We start from the raw sequence: 14,914 nt of genomic DNA, 5'->3' as shown, positions 1-14,914 counted from the left end.
CACAAACTTCAGGAAATACAGAGTTGCAGTTCTCCTGACAACACGCCCGCCCTTATACTTACTTACACATTTACTTTTGAGATGTCTTTATTAAACCTGGGGGGATGGGGCGTGGGAAAACCCTACAGTAGTTAAATGGGCTACAGTATTGTAATAGACTGGCTTTTCCTTTATGGATTTGGTCTTGAGAATTTTAACCCTTCCAGCAGTTTTAGCTGATAGGCTTGTAGCTTTCACACCTCATATATTACATGAACTTTAATTTTATGGATCTCATTCTTCTACAGAAAAGAAAAATTTTGCTGTAGCCTTTACCAAAATTTATTTTTAAATATTCTTTTAATTTTTTTGCGAAAAATAGATAAAATTTTATATTACCTAGGATTTAAGGGTTGAGAAATTATTACCATTTTTTCTTTAAATATCATGGAGACGTTTACACATAAACATTAGAATTTTCAGATTGTGTGTGTGTGTGTGTGTGTGTGTGTGTTTTAACCCGTTTTACCAAATTTCTAATTTCTCATAACCTCTCTGCTCCCTAATTCTTCCCCTAAAATTTTTTTTTTCATTTAAAAATTATTTTAACCAGAATTTACCATTTTTTTCATCAAAATGTCAGTTACGTGAACTGTCGTTAATTATACAAACACTGAAAGTTAATTTCAAAAATGTCAAGAAGCTAAGTTGGAAGTACTTTAATAGTAAAAAACTAACTTTCCGAGTATTTACAGAATTTATATGAGGATATAGGCCTCCCTTATTATTTCAGTCATGATTATCCTACCATGCTATATGTTTTCAAGTCCATATTATAAAGATATAGAAGGAATAAATACTCTAATATAGTTTTAAGGGAAAAAGTTTTTTGTCACTTCTGGCTTAACTACCCTGTTCCAAGTTTTGAGTCTATTCACCTGTCACCTGCCCTCAACAAAGTTGGGTGCAAAATGTCAGCACCAGTTATGCAACAGGGAAGAGCAAATGAGATTCGAAGCTGCCCATGTTTTCTGGGTGAACGTGCAGAGCTAATGTGGCAGGGAAAATGCTGTTCCTGGTGCCTTTAATGTTGGAAGGGATTGTTCAGATGGCCCTGCCAGTCCAAAGGACGCACATTCCCAATTTATCTCCACCCATTCAGACGTGTGGTGCAAGTACACGTTCTCCTCAGATCTTCTGTGATAGGGTTGTTTTGAGCATTGCCTTATAGATCCTCAGGAAAGAGACTGATGACCTCGAAGTGGCTGGCAGTTTGAGATATGTCTGCTGCAGTTAGAGAAGATTACTTCAAGGGGGTGATGAGCAACTACCCAAAATGAAATGGTGAGCCTCAGCTTTTTGAGGATGTGGGAGTTTGATTTATTTACTTATTTATGTATAATTATTAATATTTTTGCTATGACTCTGGCATTAAATATGATGTAATAGAAAAAGCACAGACTTTGGTATCAGGCCAACCTGTGTTTGAACTCTGGCTCTACCTCTTACTAGCTGTGCAAACAGTTACTTAACCTCTTTGAACCTCTTTTTCTTCATCTATAAAAGAGAGGCAATACATACCTTAAATAACTGTTGATATTATTGATAAATGAGTCACTGTAGTAGTGCATCCAACCCAGTGACTGCATAGTATAGGAAATCAGCATGTTCGATTCTTCATCTCTTATATCTTAGTTTCCTTCTCAAGACAAGCCTTTTACTTCGGTGCCTTTGCACTTGCTATTTCTGCTGCCTGGAGCACTCTTTCTCCAAATCTTTTCATGGTTTATCATGCTGTTTAGGTTTCTGCGTAAGAGTCATCTATCTCCTCAGAAGGACCTTCCCTGTGAACTTGGTCTAAAATGGACCACCCACCATCACTCTCTCTTCTCTTATTCCACTGTGTTTTTCTTCACATAATGTACCACCGGAAGTTATATGTAACTTATTTATTGTTTTTCGCACTAGAACATATACTCAGTGAGGGCAGGGACGTCAATCTGTCCATTTTACTGCTACATCACCTAGCACAATGCCTAGCATATAATAGGTGCGTGATAAACATTAGTTTGATTAATTAATGAATGAATCAACCCAGAATCTCCCTCGTACCAGGGAAGAACCCCTGGCAGATTGCAGAAAGGAAGTTGTACCAGGAAGCAGGTACTCTCTTCCTATTCGAGAGCCAAATGGGAAGTGGGCCTGTGGAGTTCTCTGTTATCCTTCCAGACTGCCTCCTGTCTCTGGGAGGAGCCCCTTTGAATGACCGTTACATGTGACCACTGTTATCTATAGTCTCTATGTCTTTTGGAATTTGAATAGACGGGGCCTTTTCAATTCTAGAGTTCTGAAATGCCATAAACTATTCACTGAAATCACCTGGACTTTCCCCTGGTTGGTAAACATATAGATAATTTTTTCCAGTCACATCATGCAGCTAATATAGTGTCATTTTTAAACATACAGAACTGGTGTGTTTTATGAAAGAAAAGAAGCACAACATAAGATAGTGGTTAAGGGCTCAGGTTGTCGATTGAAATGCAGCTGGGTTCCAATTTCTGTTCTACCCTTTACTTACCCTGTGACCTTGAGCAAATTGCTTAATTTCTCTAACGCTCAATTTCCTCATCTACAAATAGTATGATAATAACAACTTCGGGACTTCCCTGGTGGCACAGTGGTTAAGAATCCGCTTGCCATTGCAGGGGACACGGGTTTGAGCCCTGGTCCAGGAAGAGCCCACATGCCACGGAGCAGCTAAGCCCGTGCGCCACAACTACTGAGCCTGCGCTCTAGAGCCCGTGAGCCACAACTACTGAAGCCCGCGTGCCTGGAGCCCGTGCTCCACAACAAGAGAAGCCACCGCAATGAAGAGTAGCCCCCGCTTGCCGCAAGTAGAGGAAGCCCACGCGCAGCAACAAAGACCCCAACGCAGCCAAAAATAAACAAAAATAATAATAATAACAACTTCCATATAGCTTTGTTTTAAGAATTAAATAAGATGATACGTGCATGTTTTCACTGTTTTATAAGTATTATTACACAATACAGAGCCCCTTTATTTTGCATATTTTAGTCGTTCAGGTTGGATTTTCATAAGCTTATCATTTGTAAATTACCAGGTTTACCAACCCAGGAAAATACCTCATCTCTGCCTGTATCCCTGCCAGTATTCAGATTAAATAGAAGCTATTTATCATTTTTAGTATTATTTCTGATTTCTAAAGCAGATCATTTGAGAGATAATTTAACTCATGTTTACACACTGTATACAGAGATGAAAGAGAAATTTATGGGATTGTGAAAGGGTTGAATGAGCATATTGATAAAATAACCAAATTTGAAATCTCACAGATGATTTTGGTATGTGTGATTTTAAAAAGAATTAGGGATTCCTGTCTTCAAGTCTTTGAAACATTACATTATTGTTTATTATATTTGTTTATGCCACAAATCATTTTATAATTTAAATTTATTAGAAGACCATTATTATTTGTTCTTCATAATTAATCATTTATAATTATTTATAATTTCTTTCTGTCCAACACATGGTAGCACTTCAGTTTGAAAAACTTGACCTTTGGGACTTCCCTGGTAGCACAGTGGTTAAGAATCTGCTTGCCAATGCAGGGGACACAGGTTTGATCCCTGGTCTGGGAGGATCCCACATGCCGCGGAGCAACTAAGCCCATGCGCCACAACTACTGAGCCTGCACTCTAAAGCCCGCGAGCCACAGCTACTGAGCCTGCGCACCACAACTACTGAGGCCCGCGCACCTAGAGCCCATGCTCCGCAACAAGAGAAGGCACCACAATGAGAAGCCCGCGCACCACAACGAACAGTAACCCCCGCTCGCTGCAACTAGAGGAAGCCCGCGCGCAGCAACGAAGACCCAACGCAGCCAAAAATAAATAAATTTATTAAAAAGAAAAAAAAAAGAAAAACCTGACCCTTGATATGTTTTAGTAATTGATTCGTATATCTTTCTGAAAGGAGAGTCAAATCCATGGGTTTTTAAAATAAACTTTTTGTTTTGGAATAATTTTAGTCTTACAGAAAAGTTGCACAGATAGTTCAGAGTTCTCATACACCATTCACCGATTGCCCCTAATGTTAGCATCTTACATACCTTTGGTACATTTGTCAAAACTTAAAGATTAACATTGGTCACACTACTAAGTAAACTCCAAACTTTATTTAGATTTCATTTGTTTTCCCACTGATGTCCTTTTTCTGTTCCAAGATCCAATCTAGGATACCACAGTGCATTTAGCCATGTGCTTTTTAGATGGCGGATCAGTAGGATCCCTCTCGGAATCAACTTTGCTTCTCTCACTTCTACTTCCTCCTTTTTGTCTTAACCTCTGGATCTGACTTTTAGCAGATCCTTCGTTCTCTGGCAACAGATAAATGGACCTTTCTGGGTCCTTATTTTTTTTAAGTATTTATTTATTTATTTGGCTGCGCCTGGTCTTAGTTGCGGCACTCGGGGTCTTCATTGCCACGTGCTGGATCTTCGTTGTGGCATGTGGGATCTAGTTCCCTGACCAGGCATCTAACCCAGGCCCCCTGCATTGGGAGCGCAGAGTCTTCACCACTGGACCACCAGGGAAGTCCCCTTTCTGGGTCCTTTAACCACTGTTTTGGTATTGACAGCTCAGAATTTCAGGAGCCTGCTTTGAACACTCCCTGTATATTTAATTTTATTAATGAATGGGTACTGATTCTTCTGCCTTTCTCTGCGTCTTGCTCTTTATACATACCAGGTTTTCTAGAGTCTGGGAACAGAGCATGCTTCTTCACTGACTGCATGTTCCAGAACTGCCTTCCAAAAGGAAGCAGTTCTCCTCTCCACCTCTCCCCTCCCTTCTCCCTCTTCCCCCTGCCCCACAACTTGGGACATGATTTTAAATAAGGAGGTTTTTTGTATAAGGCCCTTTTATTCTGCAGAATAAAGCGTCTCATTGGAGGAATGGTACCAGGTTACAGTGCTAGCAGTTCTTGCTCCTGTCCTAGAGAAAAGCTATCTCATGCAAAGACCTCTAGTGAAACATTTATAGTCTGTGTTACAGTTTTACAAAGCACTTTTCACATACATTAGGTTTTTTTGAGCTTCAAAGAGTAGGGGTTATTTTTCCAAATTGTATTATAGTGAGAAAGTCAAGGCTAAAAGACGTTAAGTGACTTGATTAGGTAGCAGCAGAGCCAGGCCTGGAACCCGTGTCTTCCCATTCTTTCTCTCATGTTTTTGGTCTGCCCTTAAAGGTCAGTTCTCTAAGTGTATTGCATTCACTTGGAACTTATAAAATATTCATATAACCAACTCAATATGCAATGCTTGCCCCTCTCCCCGGAGTCATAGTTAAGTTGATAGTAAATGCTTTCTGGTTAAGAGTAGGACTAATTATAGAATACACTGGGCCTTTAAAATGCTATTGTTTATATTAAAAGCATAGGCCAGAAATACATTTTTAGTGCTGTGTACACTGTGCTAACCCATTCCGGCTGGTTTCCCAAGTTGACGGAAGAAAATTAATCATGAAAAGGACTAGAGAAATTTAGAACTTAGAGGGCTTGAGAAATTATATATAAGGAGCAAAAGAAAAAGAATTCCAGGGATGCTGTAGGACAGGGTAGGAATGAGAACCAGGAAGCAGGAAGAGCAGTGGAGGGGAGTAAGGGAGCACAGAGGCATCTCTCCCCCCTCTTTGACATCCTTCTAGTCTCTCTCAGGAAGGGCTTATGAGAGACTACAGTAAACAGGGACCCAGAGGAGTATTCTTTTTGGGAATGAAATCAGCAAATTACTCGAAGCATTAGTTCAAGCTAATCACGGGGATAAAATATTTTTAAGGGCCAGTTTATATGTTCACTTGTCCTACCCCACATAGAAGGGATCTTGTTTCTCTTTCTCTGTGACTTCCAGCGTTGGGTAGTATCACCTTTGTATTCCCATAGCACCTAAAAAATACGTAACTATTTGAATTTATATTTTTAAGAAACCAACACATCTTTTTATTATTTATGCATATGTGTGTAGCACACATAAGACCAAATGACTTGAGTTTGGCAGGGACCCTTAGTAGTGTGTGCTAGCTAAAGTTGCATTTTCCTGTGACTTTTTAGTAAAAAATCTACATTACAGACATCAATGTCTTTCTTATAGCATTGTAATTATCCATTTTGAGTCCCTTTTTTTGCATTAGACTTAAGAATTCCTTGAACATGAGAACCATGTCTTATTCACATATCTATTTCTAGCGCCCGGCTCTGGCTTTGAGAGTACAAAAGATGTTTGAATGCATGAATTGAATCATGGGAACCGTCAAGCCACTTAGTTGGGATGTGGTGTCTGAGTAATGTTTTCTTTGAAAATACTCTTCACTCTTATAAGTCCTTATTTGATGGTTGTTTCCCTCAAACAACCACTGAAGGCAGCGACTCTGTCTGGTCACTGCTATATCCCCACAGCAAGCTCAGTGGCCCTCATAGTTCTTGAGTGAATGCCAAGGAAAGTTTTGACAGGAACTGAGGAATAACTGAATAAGGCATGAATATGAGGTGCATAGGTGTGCTGACCAACTAGTATGTGAACCCTCGAGCAACTAAGCAAATACGTGTAAAGTGACTAAATGAAACTGTGTCTTAACTTACTTACTTTAATACAGCTTACCCTGACGTCTCTGTTTCTCAAGGATTATTAGTATCTTAAATAATTGCCTCTATAATAGTGAAGAGAATTTTTAAAAATCATCTAAAAAAAATAGTGAAGAGGAAATGTGGAAAGTTAGTTATCACAGAATATTAAAGGAGGAGTAACTGTGAATTCCAGGGTCTGACCTCTCTCATATCCTTTATTCTTTCTTGTAAAACATTGATCACAACTTGTACTTATTTATATGTGATTTGATGTCAGTTTCCCCACTGGACTGAAAGCTTTATGTGAGCAGAGACCATAGATGTATCCAGCCTACTAGTGTGAACCCTAACATGTTTGTTAGATGAGTGAATGAGAGGATGCATGGAGGAGAACTCTTTGCTCATCCCGACTCCCAATCCCTATTTTGGTGGTGATGCTGTAAAGTAGCCCAGGCAGCAGAAATGAGAAATACCTTCCTCTGGGGGTACCTTCACCTACTTTTAAAAAATAATTAATTTGAAAATTGAGATATAATTGACATAAACACCCTTCACCTACTTGTATTCATATACTCTAATAATGAAATGAGTGGGTGTTCAGAGAATAGTCTTTGGTTCTAAGTGATAGGTGATGTGGTTTTACAATTTGGGTGATTTTGCAGTTTATAGGATAAACTGAAGTATAAAAATACACCAATAACATAGGTGTAATTCACTGCTGCAAAGATGAATATTCTAATTATGAGCATGCTAAGCTTCACATAAGGCTAAAACCCACACTGTTCCTTCTCTTCCCAGTAAAACACGTTCTCCAGTTTGAAGCTAGAGATGGTGTTGTCTATTGCAAATTGAATTGTATTTGCTTATTTCTTCTGGGATTGGTACCTGAAGGTTAATGAGGAGGGAAAATGTACCAATTATTATGAGTTCAGGCTTTGGGGATTTATAGAAAGAACAGAATTTGGAGTAAGAATATACTATCTGAAATTAGTTTTAACAATTAATATTTATTAAATAAGTGTGCTAGGCTGTGCTTAAAAGAGAACTTAGAAGATGATGCATCATATCAAGTGCATTAGATTTAGATAGAAAACTCACGGAAGTGAGTCTAGAGATACCAGATTTTATCTGTTTATTAAGTTGTTCTTTAGCCATTTTTTTCCCCTTGACATTTAAACCTTCAGTAGTAGACGGCAAATAATTTTTCTGGAAGAAGTGTGTTAGAAAATGAAAGTCCTCTCCTGTTACAAACTTTTAAACAAATTTAAAACAAAATTTTTAACTTAAAAAGATTCAACCATTGCTCAGTACACATCAAAGGATGATGTGCTTTAAAAGCAGTTAATTGGGAGCCTCAAAAGAAAGGTGGATTAAATCTGCGCAGTACTAGTTACTCGGCATGATTTATAATTGGCATCATGAACATGGATGGAACATGTTTAATTTTCCAGTGTAAAGTGAATTTAAGTTAGGCCAAAGTAGCATTAAATGGGGCAGCAGTTGTTAACCTGACACTACATTAGAATCATCTGGCAAGCTTTTGAAAAACCCTGATGTCCAGGCCCCACTCCAGACCAATTGAAGACATTCTCAGATGATTTTATTTGGGAAGTAAAGGTTGAGAATCACTGGAATGGGGGAAAGAATACAAGGATAAGAATACAGAAGATTTGGTTCCAGTCCTGGCTTCTGTTTTCTAGTATTTTGCTGAGAATTTTTGTGTCTGTGTTCCTAAGGGACATTGGTCTGTAGTTTTGTTGTGATGTCTTTCTCTGGCTTTGGTATCAGAGTAATGCTAGCCTCATAGAGTGAGCTGGGAAGTGTTCCCTTCTCTGTTTTCTGGAAGAGTTTGTGAAGGATTATTATTAATTCTTCTTTTAAATGTTTGGTAAAATTTACCGGTGAAGCCATCTGAGCCTTGGTTTTTCTTTTCTCCTCAAAAAAAAAGAAAATCTCTTTACTTTTTATAGGTCTCTCTGGATATTCTGTTTTTTCTTGAGTCAGTTTCAGTAATTTGTGCCTTTCTAGGAATTTGTCCACTTCATCTAAGTTATCTAGTTTGTTGGCATATGGTCCTTCATAGTATTATTCCCTTTTAACTTTCTTACTTACTATAGTTGGTGGTAATACCTCCTTTTACATTGCTGAGTTTTGCATCTGTTTTATGTCTCTTTTCTTGGTCATTCTAACTAAAGATTTGTCAGTTTTGTTGATATTTTTAAACAAAAACTTTTGGTTCCATTGGTTTTCTCTTATTTTTCTGTTTTCTATATAATTCCTTTCTGCTTTAACTTTCTTTCTTCTACTTACCTTGGGTTTAGTTTGCACTTCTTTTTGTAGCTTCTTAAGGTGAAGGCTTTATAGTATGTATTTGAGATCTTTCTTCTTTTCTGATATAGGCATTTAAATCTATGAATTTCCCTCTAAGCACTACTTTAGATATATCCCATAAATTTTGATATATTGTTCAGTTCAAAATACTTTCTAATTTCCCTATTATTTTTCCTTTGACCCATTGGCAACTTAAGAGTGTGTTGTTTAATTTCTACATAATTATAAATTTCCCAAATTTTCTTCTGTTGTTGGTTTCTAATTTAATTTCATTGTAGTCAAAGAATGTACTTTGTATGATTTAAATCCATTTAAACTCACTAAGACTGGTTTTATGGCCTAGTATATGACCTGTCCTAGAGACTGTTCCATGTGTGCTTGAGAAGAATATGTATTCTGCAGTTGTTGGGTGGAGTGTGTTCAAGTTTTCTATATTCTTGTTGATTTTCTGCATATTTGTTCATTATCAAGAGTGAGGTAGATTGTAATTCATGAGGAGATAAATCAAAAGATTCCCTATTCTAAGTCATTTAAGTAAGTATCATGAAATTGAATTAAAACAAAATGGAGAAATCTTCTAGTATTTTTTTTTTTAAATATTTATTTATTTATTTATTTTGGCTGTGCCGGGTCTTAGTTGCAGCATGCGGGATCTTCATTGCCGCTTGTGGACTTAGTTGTGGCATGCAGATTCTTAGTTGCCACATGCATGCGGGATCTAGTTCCCCGACCAGGGATCGAACCCAGGCCCCCTGCAGTGGGAGCGCGGAGTCTTACCCACTGGACCACCAGGGAAGTCCTGAAATCTTCTAGTATTAGTTGTACCTTAGGAATGCCAGAAATGACATCTAATTTATTTTCTAGTATATTCGTCCTTTTTATTTTAGTATCTTAGTATGAGGGTCACTTTTAATTCTCATGAAAACTCATGCTTTCAAACTTAACTCCAACCAGGCCAGTCTTTCAATTGATCATTTCTGGGTAGTAATTTCCTCCTCTGAAGTATGAGAACCTCCATAACTTAGGGTCAAATATCTTAATGGGGTTGGGGGGCGGGGAGAGAAAAGATTTTTGAGAAGGCTTGTTTGCCTTTTGCTCTCCTCAAGCATGTAAACCTCACTGAGTTTCTGATACAGCACTTTTGGACTAGCATATAATTTCTAGTCAAGGAGCATTTCCCTTATTTGTCAACAAGTTTATTTTGGAGCCTTTTTGTAACATAAATAGTCTGAAGAGCTGTGATCAAATTCATTGTCATTTGATTAGGTTTAATTTAAAGTTTCATATCCAAATTTAAAGAACTGAGAAAAAGATTCATCAGTGTTTCGAATAGAGCTGAGTTAATGGAATGTTCCTGCAGTCAGAATCTTTGTTGAAGAGGTCTTCATCCAGAGCAAAGGACGATGCAGAGGGAGTGTTTGTTCTTTCCCAGTCATTCCCATACTAACCCTTTCCTCTTCTTTTCTACTTCCCTCATAACTTATACTTTGCCGCCCTATTCTAGAAGCCATGGTGAAATCAATAATGGGTAAATATGAATAAGGTAGGAGCAACCTACTGAGCTGCACATCTCCCTTTTCAATAAAATCCAGAACTACTGACCAGTGGAAGCCATAGAGCTGGACTTGAGAACACAGCACTTATTTTTGCTTTTTCTTTCCAGACCCAGTTGAACCAATTGTTTGATGTGTTCATTTCTTGGGCATTATCCCTTGAATACCATCAGTATACTTCCATGGTCATACAGGGCAGAAATATGTGAAGTTCCTTCCCTTGCTTTGATTTCCCAAGCAGCCAGTTATTCAAATAGCAGTTGATCACCTGTGTTTGAAACAAATGGAAAACTTGATTATTTTCATGGGGAATGGAGAACCTAGGGTTCCCCACTTTACGGTTTGTTTCTTTTTATTCCAGTCCTTTTCTGGCAGGCAACTCAGTTGATTCACCATGCATCAGCTTTAAAGACATCTGTTCATCTATATATAGGCTGCTTGCACAGACACATTTAGAAACAGATGATATATTAAATTTGTGGAATTCAATAACAGTGAAGGTATAAAGATGCATGCTTGTACACAAATAGGTATTTTTGTTTAGTTTTTATTGACTTGGGGAATGGAGAGGAAATCTAAATGGTGATGTACAATAACATAATACGTAATACATAATATACATAATACATAACATGGTATTTACTGAAAGTCAGTTATTAAATGATTTGTTCTAAAATGAATAATCCTCAAGGCCTGGCAACATAAAGCCATTTTATTTAGAGTGCTTAGAATTAAGAGGAATTAAGATAGACTAAGGAAAGGGGAAATTCATATAAATATGCATTGCTTTGTAGCTGAAAGTCTTAGAAGAAGGATTGTTGTATATATACAGAGCCAAACAGATACATTACACCATAATTCTGAATTTACTGCTTAGGGCTTTTATTTTCCTCCTTATAAACATTGTTAGGGCTAGCAGGGGTTATGCAATGTATAAAATAATACATACCTACAATCAAGTTATAGCAATACCCAGAGTATACTGATACAGGGTTAATTCTATTATGTAAATGGGAAACTTGTTCAGATTTCAGATAAGCATAGATTTTGGAGTTAACTGCTGAGAGGCACAAGATGGAATTTTCAGATAACTGAACTTTAATTTCATTTAGTTTTAAAGATGGAAAAGGTTTATTAGATGAACCTTCCTCTTTGACCTAGAGCTGTTTAAAAAAAAAAAAAAAAACTCCATAAAAAGCTCGAATCATAGAGTTAAATTTTTGCTTTCATGAAGCAAGAAGTTTTTCAGTCAGTAAGTTTGCATAATGGATCCCTGTCTGTATATAGGTTTTTAGGAAGGCTGATGATTGATACTTCAAAATTATTCTTGGATAATAGAGTTTTCATTAGTTATTGTTTTTTTGAAGTGTTCAGACTTACTGAATTGCATTAGGTTTCCCTGTTCTCTGAAATCAAATCAGTTTGTTATATTTAATCCTTTTCTAATAGCTCATCTTACACGGGGCCTTAGAAATACTCTAAAAGATGACAAATATATGCCCTTTTTTCCCCTCTTACTTTATCCTGCCTGGCCCTCCTCTTTCTTTCTTCCAAGGAGACATGTGGCACAGTATTAAATAAGTACCTTCATTTTAGTGTCACAGCGACCTGGTGTGAATCCTAGTTCCAGCACTTTTGAGCCATCTGACCTAAGGCAAAAGTTTAAAGGTTTGATCCTTAGTTTTCTCATCTGTAAAATGGAGATAATAATTGTACTATTCCCACAGGGCTTTCCCCCCCCCCACCCCTTCAAAATTATTTAATTACAAGGCTGGATAACTGAAAAAGAATTTTCCATTAAAAACAGTTTCAGAGCTAGAAAGTATCAATAACAGGTTATGACTCTAGGGCAGTGACATGATTAAATAGAAATGGCTTGAATCTTATGGATGCATTAATCTAGATTCGATGTTGGCTCAGAAATCTACTAACAAATGCAATTTCAAAATTAAAAAAAAATAATCTGTCTTGAGTTTTGTTTTCTTTCCGTGTCCATAAAATGAAGAGCTTTTCCTGATCACCAGTTTTTCATACAACAGACAAGTAAATCTCGTGGCGCTAGCCAGAAAAGTTTACACCTTAGGAACTTCATAGCAAACTGGCCTCTTTCAGTAGGCAGACAGCAACCCCTCATTTAAAGTGAAGCTGTTCATCAGTTGGTGACATTCATAGCTTCATTAGTATTCATCAACCTGCAGGATGCTGGTAGGATTGTCAGGTTTTAACCAAGTCATTTTCCAGCAAACATTCTCCCATATGTTTTGGAACTTTCCTTTGCATCTTAGCCTCTCCACATAACAGTTCCATTACACAGAAAGCCATTGTTCCAAGCACCACAGAGCAGCTCCCAAGTCCCGACGTAAAAAAGAGGGCTTTTTTTTTTTTTAATTAAACAAGTGAAAAGCATGTCAGTCACTTAACATAGGGCTGACACATAGCAACACTCAATGTCTCCTATTATAATTTTATTTTATTATTACTACTGCTGTTGATCTGTAATTTATTCTGAAATCAAGTTCTTAGATTAAATTTATTTTACTGAAACTGATCACCCAAACTTCTTTGACCCCGGCCTGAACCATCCCTTTCCCTCATCCCCTTTGTCTTACCACAGAATGAACCCAGGTGATCATACTCCATGCCTGTTTATCTCAGCAGCACAGGCTTCCAAAAGACCCTGGAGAAGCAGAGAAGTAAGGAGCCCAGGTCCTGGAATCAGAATGCTTGGGTTCAAAACCTGTTGTACCTCTTATTAGTAAATCACCTTAGGTAACCTACTTAATCTCTCTGGGCCTCATTTTCCTTACCTATAAAATAGTAATACCTATTCTCCGTAGGGAAGTTACGAAGATTAAGTGAGTTAAAACATGAAAGAATGTAGGACAGTATCTGGCACAGAGCACATGTTCTATAAATGTTAGCTGTTGGTGTGGCTGTTGCTGCTTTTGTATTTTATTCTGCAAGGCTGTCTTTATTTTTAACAGTGTTAATTTGTAAATAATAATAATACCCTCCTGATTAGATTTCTCAGGCTGTATGTATCATCATTTAGAGATCCAGTTCAGTTTAAGAAACAACTGTTAGGGGCTTCCCTGGTGGCGCAGTGGTTGAGAATCTGCCTGCTAATGCAGGGGACACGGGTTCGAGCCCTGGTCTGGGAAGATCCCACATGCCACGGAGCAGCTGGGCCCGTGAGCCACAACTACTGAGCCTGCGCGTCTGGAGCCTGTGCCCCGCAACGGGAGGGGCCGCGATAGTGAAAGGCCCGCGCACCGCGATGAAGAGTGGCCCCCGCTTGCCGCAACTAGAGAAAGCCCTTGCACGAACCGAAGACCCAACACAGTCAAAAATAAAATAAAATAAATAAATATATTTCCAAGGCAACTAAATGTAACTTTAAAAAAAAAAAACACACAAAAAAAACAAAAAAAAACTAAGCCTCCCAAAGAATATGTACGGGTATCTGAATCTGCATACAAAAAATGGATGTCTTAATTAAAAAAAAAAAAAAAAAGAAACAACTGTTAAATGCTTACTGTGTATTAAGTGCTGTTGGGGGGTGGTTCATAGATTAGTAAGATATATTCCCTGCCCCCCCCAGGAGTTTATAAACTGGTAGGAAGAGAGAAGATTTATTCAGAGGGTAAATATTACACAGGGCAAAATATCACTCTACTTTTTATAACAGATAAAAGGTAGCTCACAGGAGGCCTGGAGTAATTCTCAGTGCTGGGGAGGAGTGAGTTGGGAAGGTCAGGTGAAGAGGTGGGCATTTCCAGGTGAAGTGAATAAGGAGTTGGGAAAGTTCATGGTACTGGAGGAAGAGTAATTGGACAATCTTGATTGGGTGACTGAGAGTGGGCGAGACACAGTGCTGTCACTGCAACACGAGGAAACGTGGTAAACTTGATAAAATAGGAGCGTAAGGAGGTGGCAGAGTTGAAGTTGGCCCAGAAGTTTTAGTATTAGTACTGGGGAAGAGGATAGTGATACCATTAAAGAGAAAAAGGATGGGAAGTAGGTTAGGTTTTGGGGGGAAAAGATAGGTTTTGGACCTGCTGAATTTGAGATATAGTCAGGAGAGACTAGTTACGGTTCTGCAGTTTTTGGAGACCTTCTTAAAAACTGCTTTGTGGATGGAAAAGGCAGACATTAGGGTAATATGGTTCCTAATAGATACAGGTCCCCCTGAGATGTGGCTTGCAGGGACCTTATAATTGAAAACTTATCATATAAGGGAACTTGCCTTGACCCGTGAGATCCTCTTAACCCTCCTTTTCTGGACATTTTCTCACTTAGTCTCTGAATGGAGGCTGTGCCTTTGTCATTCTGTATGGTGTGCAGTGGTAATACCCTTTAGGTTTCACTGGCATTTGAAATAGAGATAATTGGCTTTTTACTTTAAAAAAAA

At 38.1% G+C, this 14,914-nt stretch overlaps 1 protein-coding gene across 14 annotated transcripts in view; it reads left to right on the top strand.

Moving 5' to 3' along the window:
- The window catches only part of MRTFA (myocardin related transcription factor A), a 206,395-nt gene that overhangs the window by 150,147 nt on the left and 41,334 nt on the right, over nt 1-14,914 (top strand). The window lies entirely within an intron of this gene.

This window comes from Balaenoptera borealis (genome assembly GCF_965194805.1).
Source record: "Balaenoptera borealis genome assembly, chromosome: 13".
Lineage (NCBI taxonomy): Eukaryota > Metazoa > Chordata > Mammalia > Artiodactyla > Balaenopteridae > Balaenoptera > Balaenoptera borealis.
Note: the sequence above shows the minus strand (reverse complement) of the source record. Positions and strands in the feature narration are given on the sequence as shown.